Source organism: Triturus cristatus, chromosome 7 (genome assembly GCF_964204655.1).
Source record: "Triturus cristatus chromosome 7, aTriCri1.1, whole genome shotgun sequence".
Classification (NCBI taxonomy): domain Eukaryota; kingdom Metazoa; phylum Chordata; class Amphibia; order Caudata; family Salamandridae; genus Triturus; species Triturus cristatus.
In genome coordinates, this window is record NC_140590.1 from 485,013,898 (window position 1) to 485,034,863 (window position 20,966).

A 20,966-nucleotide genomic window follows, 5' to 3' on the forward strand; every position below is an offset into this window, starting at 1 on the left:
CTGTGTCCAATGCCTAACTGAAAAATCCGGTCTTATTAAATCTTAGAAAGGTTTTACTTTTTCTGCGTAAACTCAAATGTATGTTCTGCCAAAATTTAAAAATCCCAATATGGATTGTAAGTTTTTCAGTAATTTAGGAGGTTGGAGCAGCGCACACTTTTCTAAAAAGTTAGCTGCCAGGCTTTTTCCTTCACTTGATAACTCGTATCCCAAAAATAGGACATTGAGGTGGGCTATTTATGATTTTTTTAAATTAAATTTGTAACCCTCAGAGGTGAACCCCAAAATTATGTTGCTCACCCTGGCCAAGTGATTCTTTAAATCATCATCCGTCAGATAAATATCATCTACATAGGACAATGCTTCTTCATCCAAATTCTGAAGTATTTCTGTGACCCTAGCGGAGAACAACCCAGGGCTATTCTTATACCCTTGGGGGAGTCGACAAAATTGACCCTGGGAACCTAGCGGTGAGAATGCTGTCAAATACCTGCTTTCAGGCTCTATATTTTGGCAGAAAAATCCATTTGATATATCCAGTGTTTTGTATTTTTTCCGCACAATGTTGTATATCAGTGCGGCACTATGTGCATTCTGTACTGCAAACGTTTTTGTGCATGTGTTCAGATGTCTGTAATCTAATACTAGACGGTATGAATTATCGGGTTTCATTATGGGAAACAAAGGATTATTCATTGGAGAGGTGCAACTTTCAATTACACCTTGGTGTTCAAGATGATCTAAGATCTCCCTGACTTGTTTTTTCTCTTCTTGTTTTATTGGGTACTGTCTCTGTGGAGTTGGAGTATTTTTTACTGGGATTACATGGTGAGGTGACTCGGCATCATACCCATTATGGTTGCGATATAAGGCTGGAGCAAGGGCTACTGCCCACTCCGGCGCATATATGTGTGTTTTAAATATATTGCAACAAGGTCGGAAAAAGCCAGTAAAATTACTGTTTCTCTTTGGGCAATCCGTAACAATTTCAGGCGGACAATTTTTTTCAGCTAACAGGATGCCATACCAAAAGTCAAGTTCTCCCAAAGGAGACATTATAATTTTTCTGGGTTTGTCCCCCTCCATTTGGAGTGTTATCTCATGTAACCGATGTGGGACACTTACCCTTGTATCAGGTGTTTTCACCGTGATATGATCATTCAACTCCGCTGTCACCAGAAATTCCATCAGGTTCTGGCGAGCTATTGTTACTTCTGCTGCGCTGTCTAGCATTGTCAGAGCCCATTCCTATTCAAAGTTGAGTCCTCAGAATTCTGGGCATGTCTGACTTTGAGACCTGCTCTTTCTTCTTTTTTAAATTGAGGTTTTGATTATGGCTTCTCTTCTTTTTTGGAAGTATAATCTGAAGTGTGTGGCGTGTGTCTGGACTTTATACGCTCTTCTTGTCTGTGTTCTGACCTTCTTTCCCTCTCTGAGTTTTTTGATGAAGCCTGAAAGAAACGAGAGGAACATGTAAGAGTATCCTGACACCTGTCAGGCTTTTTAAAGTTATCTCTATTCCTAAGGTTGTACCTCCTTTCGGCGGGCTCATGTTGAGGAGACCCAGCCCTTGATTGAGATCTATTTTCTTTATACTTTTGTTTTTTTATTGTTGTTATCCCATTTCTTCTTGGAAGAATTAGGTGGTTGTTTTGTGTTATCCTTTTCAGGACCACCCATGAGTTGAGGTTTTGTTGCTCTAGCTCCCAAACTATCTCTACCTAATTCAGCATAGGTGTCTTCAATAATTTTAGGTAATTCACGTTCCTGTTGTAAAGGAGTGAAATCCCTTTGGCGTTGGCGTATTGCCACTGCTGCTGCATCCCCTTTAACGTTCGCAGGTAAGGTAGCTGATACCTTGGCAAAATTATCTAATAATTTCATCCCTAAGTTCAGAGCAGGTTCTGCTCCATACTCCTTCTGTATTTTTCTTAATACATTTGGTATTACTGCTAATGACGGGATACCATGAGTTCTGGTATATATGGCAGCGAAAACTGTACCCCAAGTTGTACAATCCTCCATTTGGGGAGCTATCCCCATTGGAAAGCAGATTGTTAGCATTCTGTGTTTTTCTTGAGGGCTTGTGTGTGGAAATATTGCCTCTAGCGGATTTATTTTTTGAGTTATCCAGAATGGCATTTGCTCAAGTTTAGTGAGCATCTTACTCATAACTGCGTGTAGCACTTGTGGTGTTATTTTAGTTTTAGATCCCTGAATTTGTCCTGTTTGTGTATCCCTTGTTGGCTGAAGTGTGAGTGTTCTCATCCCAAACTGTCTGGTTTTTGTAATATTATTTCTTTATGAAGTGGACATAGGTCTTGCCACTGGCATTGAGTCAATGTCTGAATGTGGTGTGTAAGCTGCTAGACATGGCCAAGTGGCTCCATCTCTTCCGAACGGACCTTGTCTTACTTTGTCTTTTGTTTGGGGGAGGGCGCCTTTAAACCAGTTTATGTGCTCTTGGTAGGTCAGCGGAACTTCAATGTCCTCATACGGACAGTATTCACCTGGTTTTTCATCTTCAGTGTAAGAATGAAATGTCTTTAATTGTGCATCTGCTGGTGGAAATTTAACCCATGAATAGAATACCTCTGTTCTATATGATTCGTGTGCCGCAATCACGAATGTGACTGTCCCGCCCCTAGCTGAGACTCCATAGTTTGCTAGTTTTAAAGAAAGGGCAGTTCTAACATTTTCTGAAATGTTAATTTCCCCTTCTAGTTCTTCCTCAGCTCCTGCACCCGCACGTAATGCTGGGGCAGCATTGCCTTCTTCAGTCATTGTTGAAAAAGTTTCACGGTAACTGAGATAAAGGTTTTATGCACAATAGGAACTGGTTGTCCTTCGAACTTGATACACCTACAGCCAATACGTAGGATATGCCTACTCAGCTGTGGTGGATAGTTCCCTTCCCACTCCAGACGTCTCTGGGGAAATGTGAATAGGGGTCTCTGAGAATAGCACGACTGAATTAGTCAGATTTGGCTGTTCAATAAGTACCAAACCAACGTTGGCGGCGCCATGTCGTGTAGTTCCTATAAACCTATATTGGATCTGCGCGTTCAGACAACATATACTGTAGGATTGGTGTCTGGACTGATTCTAGACACCCCCACCGGGTATGTTAGCCTGTATACCAGCTAGCTCACAGTGCCACTAGAAACCCCTCTTACTAAGGAGAGAATAGTTCTTAGCAACTATCGAACATGGCAATCCTGATCCCTCAGAATCGTGGAAACAGTGCGATACTTTTCACTCAGTCACCCGTGTTCACTTTGTCTCAGAGAGATACACAGAATAAATGGTGGGGACGTTTTTCAATATGCATTTATTGAACTAGCGTCATTCTAGTGTTAAATAGGTGTGCTGAAACAACCATTAGACAGAAACAGATATAAATGATTAGAAGCACTAACAGAGTAAAAGGATGGTAGATTTCTACCATCGTGCTAAACCAATGAATACAGGCAAGTATATAAAATACATGGCAGTAATAAAAGCGTACTACTACGATGCAATACTAACTAGATGTACCTAAGTGTTCCTAGCATGTATGTAGGTGTAAAACCAAGAATCCCTCTAGGGTAAAGTCAACCCCATTACCTGAAGCGAGAGACTGTGGGACCCCGTCTTGGTCTCAAGATGGAGACCCCGCAAGGGATGTCAGACCACTGTGAGATGGAGTGTCTGCGTGCAGGAGCCTCAGCCTCTCGCGTCAGTGTGTCAGCATGGAAGTCCTTTTCTCCCCTGACTACCTAAGCAAGATATGGTGTTTATATACCCAAAGTGAGAACCTCAGGAGTTCTACCTTGCTGTGTCATGTCAGACTTAGGATGACGGGAGGAATGAACCGTATACATAGTTATTATGCAGGAGATGGTAGTCCTGCAGAGTTTCCAAGAATCCTCATGCATAATAGATTAGGCCAGTTTTCAGGGAAAACACTACGTTCTGTAAGCAGTATCTCAACTAAGCAGAAGGTCAGTCTCAAGAGCCGTTATGGAGTGTAATGGCAGGGGAGAATATAGGTGACTACCAGAGCCTGTATTGGGGTACCTATATGAAACATAACACTATGTCGCACGAGAACTCACCTACTAGCTCTTCTATTCATTAAAGGGACTAGGTCACACTTTTAACAGGGACATTTGGGCCTTAAAATGACCTCCTGTCTGTACTTATGAGTGCACACTTTAGAATCTGTAATAATGCTTTGGATTCCACAACAAGCCGTTTTCTTCATGGGTATTAATGGGTTCTCTTCTCCACACTCTAACTGCTCTATACTTCTTGGATGCAGGATTTAGCACACCACCTTGTGGATGACCTCTTTTGACCTGAGACTGTACTTTATGATTTCTTTCTGCACAGGCAATCCCATTCTCACCTTTTGATATACTCTTATAGAAATTCTTGCTTCATATGTGATCAGGTAGATGCAACGTGTGGGTGCAAGTCTCTATGCGCTCACAGAATATCTTTTTCATGAGCGAACTCATTCCTTTTTCCTCTGTGACAATTCCTATCACTTTCTGGGTTACTGCATCTGTCCTGAAGAAGATTCTGTTTAATCAGTCAGTTGGGATCAAAACGTCGACTGTTATGTCTTATCCATTTCTTCATTAATGAAACAACTTTTTAGAAAAATGTATCTGGATTTGTTTCAAGTTTCTGTTCCTCTTGATGCAAGGATTATCCTGTTGGTTGAGACTGTTTTGTGTTATGCACACTGTATATATTTCAGCTCTTTTTTATCGCTTACTTCTCATTTGCAATGCGCCATCACAAGTAGCACCATATTGACGCTTGTAATTGTCACTTGATGTATTTGAGAAATATAATCACTGAAACTGTATATTTTTGCTCATTTGTAAAAGCAGTATTTGTGGTACTTTGTTCCCCTGTTCATTCATTTAGCCTTTCCAAATGATTATCTTTGGAAAATATGTTTAATATTAATGACCTTTGTGCCCTAAGTTCCTTTGGGATACAGAGCCCCCACTTTTTTCTAACCCCAGCTGGCCACCATCCGTTAGATGGATGTTAATCATAGGGGGTCGCAATTTTCAACCTACCTCATTAATATTTATGAGGTAGGCTGAATTGCGACCCACTACAAATCAGTGTTTTGCGAACATACGGTAGTTAGGCCGGTTTGCAAAGTACCGCAATAGTTGTAAAATTAAAATTAATGGTCACAAATTGCGACCAGTATTTTGCTACCAGAGCTTAGCACACCTGTCCTTTTTTTTCTCCAAACCTAATTGGACCAAAGACAATGTCAATCGTTATACCATGTTTATTGCAGTTGTAATTCAAAGGAGTATGTTATTTCTTGTCCCATAGAACATGATTATTGATATTATTTGTTTTTTATAGAGAGTTTTTTTATCTCAATTAGAAACCTCCATTTTCCACATCAGACATATTATACCCTATCCAAACTGTGATATAAGCCGCGTGCCCATGATGACTTTGACATATGTAATGGGGAGGAGCAAACTTCATGCATTTGGCCTGGCTATGCCCTTCCATTGCGGCTTACCAGACTGCTGTTTTCTCCACGCTCTCCGACATGTTGCACGTGTCATTATGCCAGTCACTGGGGCTTGCAACTTTTTGCACCGGCGGTAATACCTGATGATAACCGAAAGCTTCTTGCCCTAGTGCTGCTTCTTACTAAGCCTCATGTGGTATGGTGCCGGGGGCGAGCGCCCTCTATCTAGGACTGGTTATTAGATCTGACACATTGTCAGGAGCAACTAGAGCTATACTATTCCATGCCACCCCCATCTAGCAGGCCCAAGCATATATAGGGACCCTTGCAAGATTACCTGTTAACACAAAGACTTGATTGGACATCCTGAATTCCCGGACTCTAGTGTTATGCTCATGAAATCCCATGACTCTCAATCATATACGCAGTCCTTCTTCCCTATTTAGATCCCCTCCCCTTGTGTTCTGGTGCTGCCAATCCTGAAATGAATTCTGTATAGTCCTTGCGCAACTGAAATGAATTCCATAGTCTGTACGTTGTCATTGTATGCCATGCCGAGTATGAATTGCAGGATGACAATTGTTTCAATTCATGTAGCACCCAATTGATTCCATGCTACTGGTTGTATTTTCGTAGCCTCCGCTTTTTCTATTGTTGCAATGGTTCTAGTTTGAAAATAATAAATAATTTTTTTACCCTTGGCCATTAAAACACATCATGCAGGATGACAGTAGTTATGCATGTAGAAGTTACATCTGTTATAGTTTAGAAGGCTTCCTTTTAACATTTGCAAAATTGCAGGCGCTCCATGGACCTAGGAAATAGAGGGACACCATTCCATGAGGATATTGTCTGTGTAAAAATGTTCCATGCACGTGTCCAGGCCTTCTTTGTAGAAGATACAACTAGAAGGATAAGTGCTGCTGATCTAAAAGGCCAGTGCTGCGCATAGTGGTGTATTTCTTTCATAGGGAAATTGTGGTGCGTCCATTGTCGAGGCCAGATTTCATCCTTGGAGTATGTTCTTTATATTGCCAAATTCTATGCCTTTTTTTATGCAGTAGTTTATACCAGGTTGCGAGAAAATATCTGTTAGTGGGAGGATATGCCAAACGTTTCCCACAAAATACCTGCAACGCCTTTGCCTGGTCCCTTCATTATGCTACTGTATATGCTATCTTCAGGCCAGAGAATATGATGATCTTTTTGCACAACGATATAAAATCTTAGGATCGTAGGAAAAGCTTATCTTTGCGCCAAGAATATACACAGCTGTGCATAATTTGCTTAGGAAATATGCTTATATTAGCAGTACGGAATACACTTGACCTTTACGCCGAATATACTTGATATGGTGAGAGTGACTACCATTGTGGTGTATGGTCAGTCTGTGGAATTATGCGTCCTTGTCATTTTACCAGAAGTGTTGTGTAGTAAGTAGCCCTCTTATGCTGGCAAGAATATGTATATCTTGAGAGCCAGCGAGCCGTTCTAGGTTTTTTTCCATACAGATCGAAGGCAGCTGGAGAAATGTCAGCCTCCCACTCGTTGCATATTGAAACTTTCACGAATCCAGAAGGGTTTCATTACTGGGGAGCACGTGGTACTGATAGGGGGAAGAGCAGTATTATTGATGTCCTAAGGTTGGACGAGCGGTTGAATCTGGCTCTAGGGAAAGGTTAGCAGCATCTGTGGTGGTTGAGCTTTTTAAGCGAGGAGGAAGTTTACAGCAGTTTAGTTAAAGATGTGGGCAGGCCCGGTTCTAGAGGGCGGGCCAGGCCCACCCGAGGAAACCCCTGGCCCACCCCATGCACAAGTAGATGAGCACCCATTTGTGCTTTATTATCCCAAAGTTTGCCTTTTACCTGCAGTCTTTGCTTTTTAGGTCTCGGCTAGCGTAGGCTGCGCAGACATGCGCCGTCTCGCTGGCGAGATTTTATGTTTTTGGGTCGCTTTCACTAGTGGGGTTGAAGCCCGCCCCTCTTTTCCATTGGCTGGCGTCACCGTTTATGCTAAACGGTGGCCAGCCATTGGAAAAGAGCTTCCAGTGACGTACACTTTTCTCTTTTAGAGCCGTCCCAGTTGGACTGGCTCGTCTGACTTCCTGCTGGCGTAAAAGGTTTCTGATCTTCTTTATGGGGCAAAACACATGGCCCCATAAAGGCAAGAAACCTTTTAGCAGGTGAGGCCGTCCAAGTGGGACGGCAGAAAAAGGTGACAAACGTCATGGCGAGCACTTGTTATTTTCTTACTGTCACGCGCTATGTCACTGCAATACGAGATTTATCTTCAGGGAGTCCTTCTATGCCACACACAAGCACCTTCATGGCATTTTGTGCCACAGCAGTCGTTTCTAAACATCTCTAGCTTCCTTGCATGGAGACAGTACAAGCAATTTCCGGGTGTGTAAGATCCGCAGAGCCGTGTTTTTTGTCTCGCAGTTTTATATAGCTCGAATTCAACCTGGAAGTATCAGGGCGCTTTACAGGAGCACCAGCTGTTCAGACGGGCACATCCTTGTTTTGTTAGGTGCGGGGAGATGAAGTGATTTGCCCAGAATCACAAGAGGTTGAGCCGCAGAGACTCGAACCTGGTTACCCAGCTTCAAGGTTATATGCTCTAACCGTTAGGCCACATCTTAACGAGTCCAGCCTGCAGGGACGGGGGCCGCTGTACTTACACTCCATAGTGTGTCACTCCTGGGCGTGTCACTCTTAAGTTTGTCTGTCCTGTGTGTCACTCCTGAGGTTATTACTCCTGCATGTATCACTACTGGGTGTGTCATTACTGAGGGTCTCACTCCTGAGTGTGTCATTGGGGCTTGAGGGAGAGCAAACAACCCCTTACTGGTCACCGTGTTCTATTTGTATGACGATGCTTGGTTAAACCCGAGATGCGCTTGGTGGGTGCTATACCCCGACTTTGTCACGTGAGAGATTGTGTCTCACTCTTCACCAACCAGCAGGAAGTGCGTGAATCTTCTCGGAGCGAGGGCTACATATGGAGGGGGAGAGTGCATCCCCCACGAGCACTAGAGCATTTCTGAGGCCCGTGACAGTGAGTGAACGTGTGAGGGCATGTAGGATCTGCAGAGCCCTGTTTTTTGTCTTGCAGTTTTATATAGCTCGAACTCGACCCGGAGGTATCATGGCACTTTACACGAGCACCAGCTGTTCCAGATGGGCACATCCATGTTTTGTTAGGCGTGGGGAGATGAAGTGATTTGCCCAGAATCACAAGAGGTTGAGCCGCAGAGACTCGAACCTGGTTACCAAGCTTCAAGGTCGTACGCTCTAGCCGTTAGGCCACATCTTATTGAGTCTAGCCTGCAGGGACAGGGTCCCCTGTACTTACACTCCAGAGCGTGTCACTCCTGGGTGTGTCACTCTTAAGTTTGTCAGTCCTGTGTGTCTCTCCTGAGGTTATCACTCCTGGATTTATCACTACTGGGTGTGTCGTTACTGAGGGTGTCACTCCTGAGTGTGTCACTGGGGCGTAGGGGAGAGCAAACAACCCCGTACTGGTCACCATGTTCTATTTGTATGCCGATGCTTGTTTAAACCCGAGAGGCACACTTCACATGTACTGTAATGTACAAACTACGCACAATCCGTCATGCTCAGTCTTCTGAATGAAAGGCAGCTACCGTTGAATAAATAAACACTGATCGTGTCTCCCAGCTGTTTCACATGCAGACCCCACAGAGGGCAGTGCTTCGACGCGCACCCTCCGCGCTTTGTAACACTCACTTGCAGCCTCCGACTCTGTACACCTCCAGAGCCACACACCTATTCCTATGTGTACCTCTCCTCTGTCTCCGGCCACACGCTTTCTCAGCGTACTGAAACTCCCCTGGATGTCTAGCTTTACTCCTCTTGGCGCTATGTCGTATGCTACAGGAGCAGGTGCAGTGCTGTGAGGTGAACATGGGAGGGCGCCTCATTTCCTCACAGCTGTGATCGGTAGCAATCTGAGTATGTCAGGCATGTGAGAAGGGGCACCGACCACCAAAAAATACAATAATTCTGTTTTAAATGCAAGTCTGCAGCTGTTCCACAACTACAACGTGTCAACAACATCGGTAGTCATAGGCGCACTGTTGACACATTCTGTAGTGTGCACACCACGCACACACTTGACACGTACTGTAGTGTACACACCACACACACACTTGACACGTACTGTAATGTACAAACTATGCACAATCCGTCACGATCAGTCTTTTGAATGAAAGGCAGCTACCGTTGAATAAATAAACACTGAGCGTGTCTCCGAAGTCCGCGCTTGGCATTACTCACAGTGAGGACTCTAGAATCTTCCTTTCAGAAACTGTTGCTAAGCTCGAAATTGCATTAAAGGTTTGCAAGATTTGGCTCCCTCTAACCCACGGCTCTTACCTTCATTAGGTACGCCTTCTGTATTGTGTACCGTTCCCATTGTACCCTTCACACTTTGTAGCACACAGTGTAGACAAGGGTATTCATAGACAAGTGTAGACACTTTCTAAACAAAAGAGGTAATATGTGGTTTGACGAAGTGGCAAACCCTCTGCAAGGGTTAACTGGTCAGCTTTCAGTTGACGATTGCTGCATTCAGGTGTTGAACTGGTACTAATGAGGTGCGGCTTTGCTCATACACTATTAGTAGTTGTTAAACTGTCAAAAAACTGAAATATTACTGCTTCATATTGTGCCACAGTATGTTACATATTCGACTTTCCTTGCTGCATAATTATGTCATCCCTATTCTTCACTGCCACTTAATTCTAGTGGCCGTGCTATAGTGCTTTATAGTGTTTAATTAGCTTATGTAAGAAATACCTCATGGGCTGATATTTCTATTGTTTTGGTGTCAATCTGGCACTGACCAGATGTGGCAACAACACCTTGTCGCTGCCTGGAGTGCTGGTCCATTGGCAGAACCCACAATCTGAAGCTAGAATAAACAGTATACAAAGGTGGTGAGTCATTATATCCAAATAAGTTTTTCTGCCCCTATAGATTTTGTTTCCAACTATCGCTATAATGTACTGCTAGTAACTACGGCCTCCGTGGTGGTTCTTTCTGGCTTATCTGTACGTCGTAGAAATTTTCACCATTCAGAAGTAAATAAATCTAAAGGGAAAGTTGAAAGAAATGAAGGGCGATAGCAGCCTAAGTATTTAGGATTAACAAGTAAGGATTCACGGTGTTACAGTTCGCATGAAGCGCACAACAGGAAGCAGCTACGGATAGGTCACATTATAGTACTTGGTGTCATGTGACACAGAGCGCCACCCTCTGACACAAATGTCACCTGATAAGTAATGTAAACCCTTCTCCCCGCCATGATAACAAAAAGATTCAACCAGGTCTGGACTGGCCCAAAAGCAGCAGCAAATGCTGCTCAGAGTGCACATTCACCCTCCCAATGACAAGGATTACTGTCTTCACTATTGAAAAACATAGCCAATAGGTCTCGCCTTTGCGCCCTTATAAATATTTAGTTATGCAGCACAATATCCTTGGTTCTACAACATCAACCGTTGCATGGCTAAACACTTATAAGGTCCCGAAGGCCAGACCTATTGGATATGCCAATGCTTGTTGTTTATCCCACTAGCATGAGAGCTGAGGCAAAGGACTTTGCTGCTGCAAAGAGTTCCATGCGTTCTTAAATTGCTCGAGAGGATGGGGCTCTCCGAACTTTAACGAAGGGGCAGGGTTTTCCATATCCAGAGTTTACTCTGTGCACTACACCGTTGCAACGTTTTTTTTACAGAAAAATACTTCCCATTTCTTCCCTTTATGAGAATCTGGAATACACTTTGTGTAAAATTCTCTGAATTTATTGTCAGCCCTGACAAAGCACCTCTATTTCGTTTGAAGATCCTTTAGAAATATAATAATCCATATTTGTAATCCGCGAACATATCACCCTTTAAGGTTTCAAAGCGCTGGGGGCCATCTGGGAAAATAACTGAACTACTATTGCCCAGAGTCGCATGGTGCTGAGCTGCCCCCGGTGCCGGGATCGGAATAGTTTAAATAACTCTAAAGATCTTTTGAAGTGATATCTGTTCGGGACTGCTGGTATAACTTTAAATCGCAAATTTGAAAGAAATACCGTTTTTTCTGTTTTCCCAATTGTTTTACTGGCCTTGAAATAAAAATGCAGGCGGCACTGGTAAAATTGTGGCAAACTTACTCATTGGTGGTTAATGATGAGACCGGTTGTGTCTCCGAAGTGCTGAAAAATGCTGACAGGACTGGGTCAGAGTCAATCAGAGAATACCTTAATTATATTGTTGCCAGGCATGCAACTGAATCCGGCCTAGCCCTAGCACCCTTTCAGTCACCTGGATTGTATGCAATATTCCCCATTTCTTAGTGTGCGTTAAAACAATTCTCTTTTCGCAAACTCTACATCCTCTGATTATTGTTATCGCCCCAACTCTTAAGTGCACCATGCCTTTTTTGTAAGTAATCACCGGAAAGAAACTACAAGTCCCAGGAAACACGTTGCTTAAATCCATTCCGGTAACCATTTATTCAAGAAAGGTGAAGAAATCGTAAGCATTTTAATTCCAATCAGTTCCATTGTTTAGTGCACTTTGAAGAAAACTTATTTTTCACGGTAACTACACCAAGTGCAGACAAGCATGTGGGGCACCTTAATAAAGTGGGAATGGCTGGTCTTAATGCCCTTTGCAGAAGGACTAGTGCACGAGGAATTGTCTGCCTATTTCGTGTTACCCTGCAACCTCGTGGCGCTGCAGATCACTGCACAGTTTTTTAAAACACGAAGGACCTATTTTATTTTTGAATGCTTCAGAATTGTATATTCGTGTCAGAATTCATGTCTGGCTTAAACCATGTAATAAACTTTTTACACTCATGAATTCTGTTCCGTGATGCATTTTTTACATTACAGTTTTGTTTAAGTGATGTAATAAACACGTCGCATCAAATTATATTCCACATGCTACTTCCTACTGTGTGCTCTTTCCGGGTTTGCTTCCTGGGCAACCTTTGGACGATACACAAAGGGAAATTTCGTGTCCCACAGCTTGATTTAGGTGTGAAAGCCTGAACCTTCCTGGTGCAGTAACCCTTTACTACACTCCTCCACACTTCATCATTTCTTGGCTGACCCGAAAAAGTTTTCCTACTCATAAAACCCACTTCAAAAGCTCCCTGCCAGTTGCTCTACTATATGTAACACTGCTGTTCTTTCAGCAGATGCAGAGCAGAGCTCAATCCAGGTGTATATGGCAGATCACCCAAAGTGAACCTCCTTTTCTCCTGGGTGACTGCTGTCCTGGCAATTATACAGCTTGGGTTTGTGGCAGATTGGCTTTAGTTATTGGGACCATTCCTTTTTACCAGATGTTAGGTTGTGGAGGCTGCCGGCTGGCCTTCTCTGGTAAATCTGGGCAGTCTCTCAGGATTCGGACCACACACTTCTCAGAGTGTTAAAATAACATTATAACATGATGTTGGCGTGCATGATGGGATACAGCATGCAGTTCGGATGGGACACTTGGTGTGCAGCCCCAGGATGATGGATTGAAAATTTCGACATTGATTGTGTTTATGTATTTATTTCTTCTACCCTCTAGATTTCCTTCTGCTGTTCATTCCTCTCTGCCCCCCCCTCCATCAGCCCCCGTCAGATTGTTGCATTTCAGTTCTGAATTATCAAACTGTTTATTGAAGTAGAAACCAGCTTATCTTTTCAACCTTTTGATTTGGGCAAGTTCACACAGGACATTCTGTGAACTGCAGGAAGCAACAGCTAAACAAAAATGTGGCAATAGCATGCCATGGTCTCTCACCTGTGTCACGAAGATCTGTTCCCAGACCATCCCCACAATCATGTCTGGCTGTGGAACTGCAGCCCACGTGATAACATGAGGGCAGTCTGGAGCAAATATATGTCCCGTGCAAGAATTACAGGATTTTGTCCACCATAATGGATTTCAAGACACTGTTATGAGTTTCCATAGAAGTCCACCGTGTTCCTGGAGAGCTACACTTGTTTTTAGTGTATTCCTTTCAAATGTTCAAGTGCTGCTCAGGACCCAAGAGACTGGTTGGTCTGTCATGAGCGCACACTAACTTTATATATGAGCTGGCCCTGTGAACAGATTATCAGTTCACTTTTTTTGCTTTATAGGGTGCTCTATGCACCACTACAGAAGGAAAGATTGGGTCATGAGCAGGACTTTCCTTCTGCTTTAATTTACAAGTCAGGGATTAACTCTAGAACTGAGGGAGAATGCCTGCTGTTGCTAGGCCAGAAGAAGAATGAAGTAGACTACTGTGGGAGCTGAGATCCTTCCCTAACTTGTCTCAAAGAATGTCTCGGCCTGCTATCTCATTACAATCTATCTGTGCACATCTTTCTCAGTGTCTCTCGTTAGAGAGGGTGCCTTTATTTTGTTTGCCTGAGACCAGGAGCAGTGAGGGTGCACTTCAAAAACCTCTGGCACAAACCACGTTTGCTAGGTTGTCTGAGGTGCTAATTTTCTCCCTTGCAGGAGATTTCCCCTTGTCTCCTTGTCAAAGGTGCTAGTGGCCATTCCCATGATTTCCCCGCTGTCAGCTTCCAGCTCAAATACGAATGTCTCATCACACCTTGTCACCCCCCCCTTGTGTATACTTTATCTATGTCTTACCTACCCGACTTGCCATCATTGTTTCTGGGCTTTGTTGTGAACATTCTATTCCAACACTTTCCATGAGCCCCAGGTGACCCAGAGCTCCCCAGTAAAGACTCTGACTTCTAGTGCTTGACTGCTGAGTTTACAACTGAGGAGTCAAGTAGAAGATGTGGGCACTGAAGAAGACTGGAAGATAATCTCACAGACCATTCTGAACTGATTGTGCAGCCCAGGCACACATCATGTAGGCCACAGGTAGAAACGCTGAACATGCATGTGCTCTTATGGCCTATTCTAGGTGCCCTACCTAACTATGTTACTACTATTGACACACGGCAGATACTCCCTGCTGGGTATAAACCTATTTAACTGTGATGTTATCACATTGTGCTTGATTGTTGAATTTGGCCTAAACAAAAGTCCTATTCTTTGATAAAGTCCCATCACTGATTGTGTAATCAATTTATTGTCTGATATTTACATGTTACCTGTTTCCCAGCTTCTAACACTACACCATCCTCCAGTTGTAAATCTTGACTCCTTGCCTTCCCTACTTCCCCGAGATGCAGTAAGCAACATTTGTTACAATGAATTACATAAAAGAAGTCCTTCACCACGGGAAGGATGGACTCATATAAGCACTCCTGGACGACAATGTCGCTTTTACGAAGTCAACATTCAATTTCTCGTTTTCAATAATGGTTTCTTCGTCGAGATATTCTGATGGTAGAATTCCAATTGTTTTCCATCATCATATTCTTTGTTTCATATATGCATCATAAAGCTTGCTTATCAACTGTTTGCTTCACAGGAATTTTGAAAGCCCCAATGCATTTCGAGCATGGCCCTTCGTCAGGGGATAATCCCTGTGGAGGTTCGTTGTGCGCGCCAGCCGTTGGCCTCTTCCTGAGTGCATGTGCCTGCGTGCACTCAGGAAGAGGCCAACGGCTAGCATTGGGGCTTTCAAAATTCCTGTGAAGCAAACAGTTGATATGCAAGCTTTTTGATGCATATATGAAACAAAGAAATTGATGGTGGAAAACAATTGGAATTCTACCATCAGAAAATCTTGATGAATAAACCATTATTAAAAACGAGAAATTGAATGTTGACTTCATAAAAGCGACATTGTCGCCCAGGAGTGCTTATATGAGTCCGTCCTTCCCGTGGTGAAGGACTTCTGTTATGATTTTCACGTCTACACACTTCATGATCAGGAGGTGATACTCTACAGCACCCGAATATCAGGAAATGTAATTTAAATTAACGAAATTGTCCATTGAAAAAAGGAGTGCGACCGTAACCAAGCTCTTCATTTTACAATGAATTACACCAGACTACGCTACGAGCCGGTGAAGTGGCCTGAGAAGGTGCAGTGAGATCCTGGTGGAAAATTACAAAAATAAAAGTGCAGCAAGCTTAGCAGAATGCTTTGTATATTGTCATGCTGGACCAACGCCAGTCACCAAGGCTGCTTTATGTAGGCCTAAGCAAAGCCACGTTGGAGGCCAGAGGTGATCATGTTTTTATGCAGGGCAGCCAAATAAATGCCCAAACGGTGTTTTTTATAGAATTCTTCTGGGAAGCGGTCCAGCTTTGGCTTTCAGCCCGAGTCTTAACTCTTTTTAATGGTTGTAGTTCTAATTGTCCGACTCGCAGCTGTATGCAGGAATCCTCTTGTCGTCTAAGTGTTGCCTTTTTGTTATACTTCCTGCAAAATGGGAAGCACACTCAACTACGGGCCTCAAAGATCTGCGCTGTTTCAGACAACTACAGAGCTAATAATGAGCACATGCAAAATAGCCATGTTCGTGGCATGTGTAGCTGTAGCTATACATGCCCTACACCCTCCTGCCATCTAGTGTTTGGGCTAGGACATTTGCAAGTTGTTTTTCTTTTAAGAAGTTTTTTTTAGTCAAGAGATGTGCTGTGACTTATCTTTTGTTCAACAATGCGTATGGGCACCAACCTGGCTCTAATTGTTTTTTTTTCTGTCATCGGGGTCGGACGCACACTGAGAGGTCTCTGAGTTAGATGTGTTTTTTTCATATTTTCCAGTCCTGTGCAATTTCTGGAACCACGCTTCTTTGACCATTGACACCGGAGAACGCAGGCGAGAAGAGGGTGATGTAACGGGCACCCTTACATTTTTCCGCTGGTGCCATTCCATAATTTCTTTTAGTGCCATTCGAAGGATCCACAGTTGGATCATCACAGCATCTCTCCCCTGACCACAACACATCCTTGACTTCTGCCTCGCCTTCTGCTCATAGAAAACCCTAATGTACCACAGAGAGAGGTGTTGAGCACACCACAAAATGTTCCATCATACATCCTCAGAGAATTGCAGACTTCTTTGCCGAGGAAGACCCCTTCAGTGCTGAAGCAGGTGATGACAAAGGTCCATCTTGTTTCCTGGCAGCACAGCCATCATCCTGCGCAGACATTGTTTTCTTGAGCATCTCCAGAGAACCAGGAAGAAGAGCAAGTCTAGCGGCACTGTAAACAGATGGCCCTTATACAAAGAAGACAGCGATGGATGTAAGTACAAAACCTGTCTCTGAGATCCATGCGAGACACAAGAAGTATGACATACTGAGGTAGACAACTGATCCCGTGGGAGTCAGGCTTCAAGCCCTGACATGGACATAAAAAGCTGCCACCTCCAGAGTCTCCGCCGCCTTCGAGCTCTGGCCAACACTGGGAGAAAGCTTCAGTCATGCAAGTTTCCGCCAAAGGGTGCCAAGCCTTGCTGACCATCGAGCCCTACTTCATTCAGCAGTGCTGAGCACCCCTGCCCACACCTGAAGTGGAAGACACCATGAAAGCCAATGCCGAAGGAACCATCGATGCTGAAAGCTTTGGTGAAAGCCAGACCCCAGGAACTGGAAATACATATTCTACAAGGACTCTAGAGGAGCTTGATGCCAGGCAGAAGTCTCTTTAGTTACCTCGTCAATAGAAATGTTTGAGCAAAATCATCTCTGCAGAAGCTGTCAGAGACACTCCCTCGCAATAGAAGGCTTGCCTTTAAAGAGAAACCATCCTCGGAAACCCCTAGGAGCTGACTCCAAAGAAACACTGGGAAAGGGACACAAACCCTCCCCCAAATGTTCCATCTCCACTTCCTCCATCTTCCACACCTCTGCCACCAACTCCGTCACTTCCACCATCACACACACCCCTCCCCTCCTCTTACCCAGGGCTCCTGACTTGGACCACTACCCAGTTAGGGCATTCCCACTTGATGAAACTATGGTCTATCTAGAGGGTATCCAAAGTGCTGCTGCGCATCTTAAGGTGGACATGCATGTCTTTCAGGTGGAAGAGAAAAACCTAGTGGAGACTCTTTCCAAGTCTAAATGCACAGTCCAGTTTTTTACCCATACTGAAAGGCATGATCAAATCTGTCCCAGAAAATGTCAAGGAGCCAGTTAAAGGCTAGGATGGTAGCACCCAGAGCGGAGGAAAAAATAAATAAAGGCCATCACCCAGAAATTCTCTATATGTCAGGGGTCTGCTCCTACCCGATTCGCTAATGGTTTACACCGGGCACAAAAGAGCCTCTGCCCAAGTCACAGGCAACATCCATCCTCCTGATGAGAAGAGTAAAAGACTCAATGCTGTGGGTAAGAGAATAATGATAGTAGCAGCCGACAGTTTGGTAGTTGCTGATATCACCAAACTGTCAGCCTTCCACACCAGTAACCTGACAAGAATCTTGTGCATTTTCTGGCCGCAAACCATCTCCAACCAGGAACTGCTCACTAGATACAAACAAGAGAGCATGAACACCATCATTATGAGATAAAGATGGAGATGGATAGGACAGACCATCAGAAGAGAACATGACTCCATCACAATATCAGCTTTCCACTAGACCCCAGAAGGGAATCGAAAGAGAGGGAGGCCAAAGAATACCTGGATGCGAACTGTTGAAACAGAAATAAAGGCCCTGGACCATAGCTGGGGCACCGCATAGAAATTTGCCCAAGGTAGACTGTCAGAACCCCTTTCAGAGCACCTCGGGGCAAGCAGAGGTTACTTGTTCTAATGGTGGGGATTGAGACCTTTTACTCCTTATGTTCCAGGGCCTGACTTACTTTGGATTCTGAACAACTGGGCCAAGTACTACTTCTGCACTTGACTCTGTAGTAACATGGTTGAGCAGTCCCATGGGGGGATGATTGGATACAGTGGAGTGAACACAGGCTCACAACTCAAAATGTGTGCCGCAGCCGCAATAAATCAGTGTCCAGCCAAAAACTTGCTTTTATGAAAAAAGAGAAGTATTTTATTTCTAACGCTACCCACATAAAGGAAAGATATCACGTTCTAGAACAACTACACAGTCCCCCTGAGGTCAGGGCTCTAGTGTTTCCTTGGCCATTTGCTGCCCTACTTCCTCCTCGCGATATTGGTTATTCCCCCATTCACTATTGACAACATCCAGGGTATGCCCACTTGTAGTCAGAGTGAAGAGTCCTCTTTGACTCTATTCTTAGTCAATAGTGTTCCAGCTCCACAGCACTAATTAGCAGCAAGTTCCCGTGGGGGGGGGACTGGCCCGAAATCAGGTGAGTTTGTTGCACGCGGCCTCAAGTGGGTTACACTCAGCGATCGGCAAGTCTCACTCGCGGTCAGATTCTGTATGGCTCCTTTTCACCGGGTAAGTCTCCGGTTTCTCCCATGATGGGGCAGAGGGGGAGATGATATGTAACTCCTGGTGCACATCCCTTGTCTCGGGCAGTTGCCCAGGGTCCACAGCAGCATCAGTTATCTTGGCGACGACTCCAACGTGGTCTCACGATTAACTGGTCCCAGTGACGCCCCTCTGCATATTGGGTCACCGTATCCTGATACTACACAGGGTCCAGCCCAATTGGCAGTGAAGATCTTGGTGGCGGCCCCTCCTAGCTTACTGGGCTATGACCCACTACCGCACAGCAGCAATAGCAGTGTCCTCAATGGCTACCCCTCCTGACAAGTGGGGTCACCGTTCTCCCACTATGCATAGGCTCCATCCCAATTGATGCAGCGATTATGCAACTCAGTTCACGCTGGCCCTCATCTGACCTGATGGGGCAGCAGCCATCTCTTCACACCTCACAGAGGGAGTCTACTCGACATAGATCCCCACTGGAGCTCGCTCCTTCCAACGCTGCCCTCTTCTTCATATGGTACACTGGTCTTGGGAGTAGGCAGGCGCTGGTGCCCCAGGGCAGGTGTTCTTGGAATTCCTGGGTGGTTTTTCCTCACCCAGCAGGGAGACTAGCCGGCCTTGGCCCCCAGTCCTGATCACAGGCAGAGGTCTTGGCAAGCTTCCCCTCAACACACAGCCCACCTGGCTTCTTGGCAGATGACAGTTTTTGGAGTCTCAATTTCCCATCTTAAATCCATTTGTAGACACCAAATGTGATTTAGAGTCTGAGGCTTCAAAGTTTTATGTTGGGGATCTGCTTCTTTTGAAGTGTCAACTCCTCTGCTCTTTTCTTCTAATTGAAAGCAGTCTGTCACAGCAGGATTGACTGCAAAGCAGATAGCCCCACAACACAGTCCACGGAAGAGACTAGAGTTCACACCTGGATGTCAGCCACAGTGATGTGTATCATAATGTTAGCCCAGGGCCACGGCCCTACTCTTTATGATTCTCATATCCTTCCTGGGATGTGTTGAGGCCCCTTCCTTGTGACTTTGTGACTTCTCACTGAATCAAAAAGCACCATGTGAAGTGTGCAGTGTGATCCTGACTCTCCACTCTCCAGTGTGTGCCCAACCCAGCTTACATGAATGAAGCAATGCACAAATTTGTCTAGGGGGACACGCCATGTTTCAGCATGCAGGCCTGAGTCTCCCAAAATGGAACCTGTAGTCTGCCATGTATTGTAGCATTCACAGGCACACATACACCCAGTGCATGTATGCAGCATACACACACTGCACATCACTGTATCCTTTCTGTACTGTACCACTCATTGGCACACATACATGCAGCACATGCTTTTAATATGCACACAATGCAAAGCACTGTATACCTCATGTATAGTACCACGCAAGAGGCACACATACACCCAGCACATGCATCCACCATGCACACACTGCACAGAAATGAATTTTCTCTGTATTATACCACTAATAGGTACACATATACCCAACTTAGAAATACCACCCTTGTGCTCCGCAGCACTACACATCAAACCAATGTAGGCCAAGGGCGAGTAAAGCACACAGCAGCAGAATTTTAAAATGAGGGAGCCTTTAGGCCTCACTCCAGGGACACAAGTTAAAAATGATCTGTTCACTCCTACTGATCACTACCCGGTATGCTGCCACCACCACTCTTGTGCTATTTAACACCTGGTGAAGGCAGTAGCCTTCCACCACTATGAGGGTAGTGCTTTGAGCGCCCCTCTCGGTCCAACCAGACCGCTCTCCATGAGGCAGGCCTATGTCATGGCACACATGCAGGATCCGTGTTTGCGTATGACAACAAAAATAAGCATTAGGCATCCAGATGTTAATACAGCTGGGCACTCAGGACAGGGGTGCAGGTCCGTTAACATGCAGAGGACTTTTCTGTCTTAATACAGTATGTAAGTAAGGTACTGTCAGTCCCACTGGCGCATTGCCAGTTCGGTCAGACTCCTCTCCAGGTATGACAGGTCTTATAGAAAGGAGCAATAGGCACTCGTCCAACACCTGCCAGATGAAGGGGAGGAGATGGTGTTTGAACACCAACATTCGTTTCACAATTGATGCTCCTGGGGGTTGCGTCCGCGGTGTCCACACCAGAGTCCTCTCCTGACGATACACCTGGCTTCG

General features: G+C 44.7%; 1 protein-coding gene across 1 annotated transcript in view; it reads left to right on the top strand.

Annotated features, from left to right (window-relative positions):
• Nucleotides 1-20,966, top strand: part of STX8 (syntaxin 8) — a 975,973-nt gene that overhangs the window by 217,206 nt on the left and 737,801 nt on the right. The gene's annotated exons all lie outside the window — the stretch shown is intronic.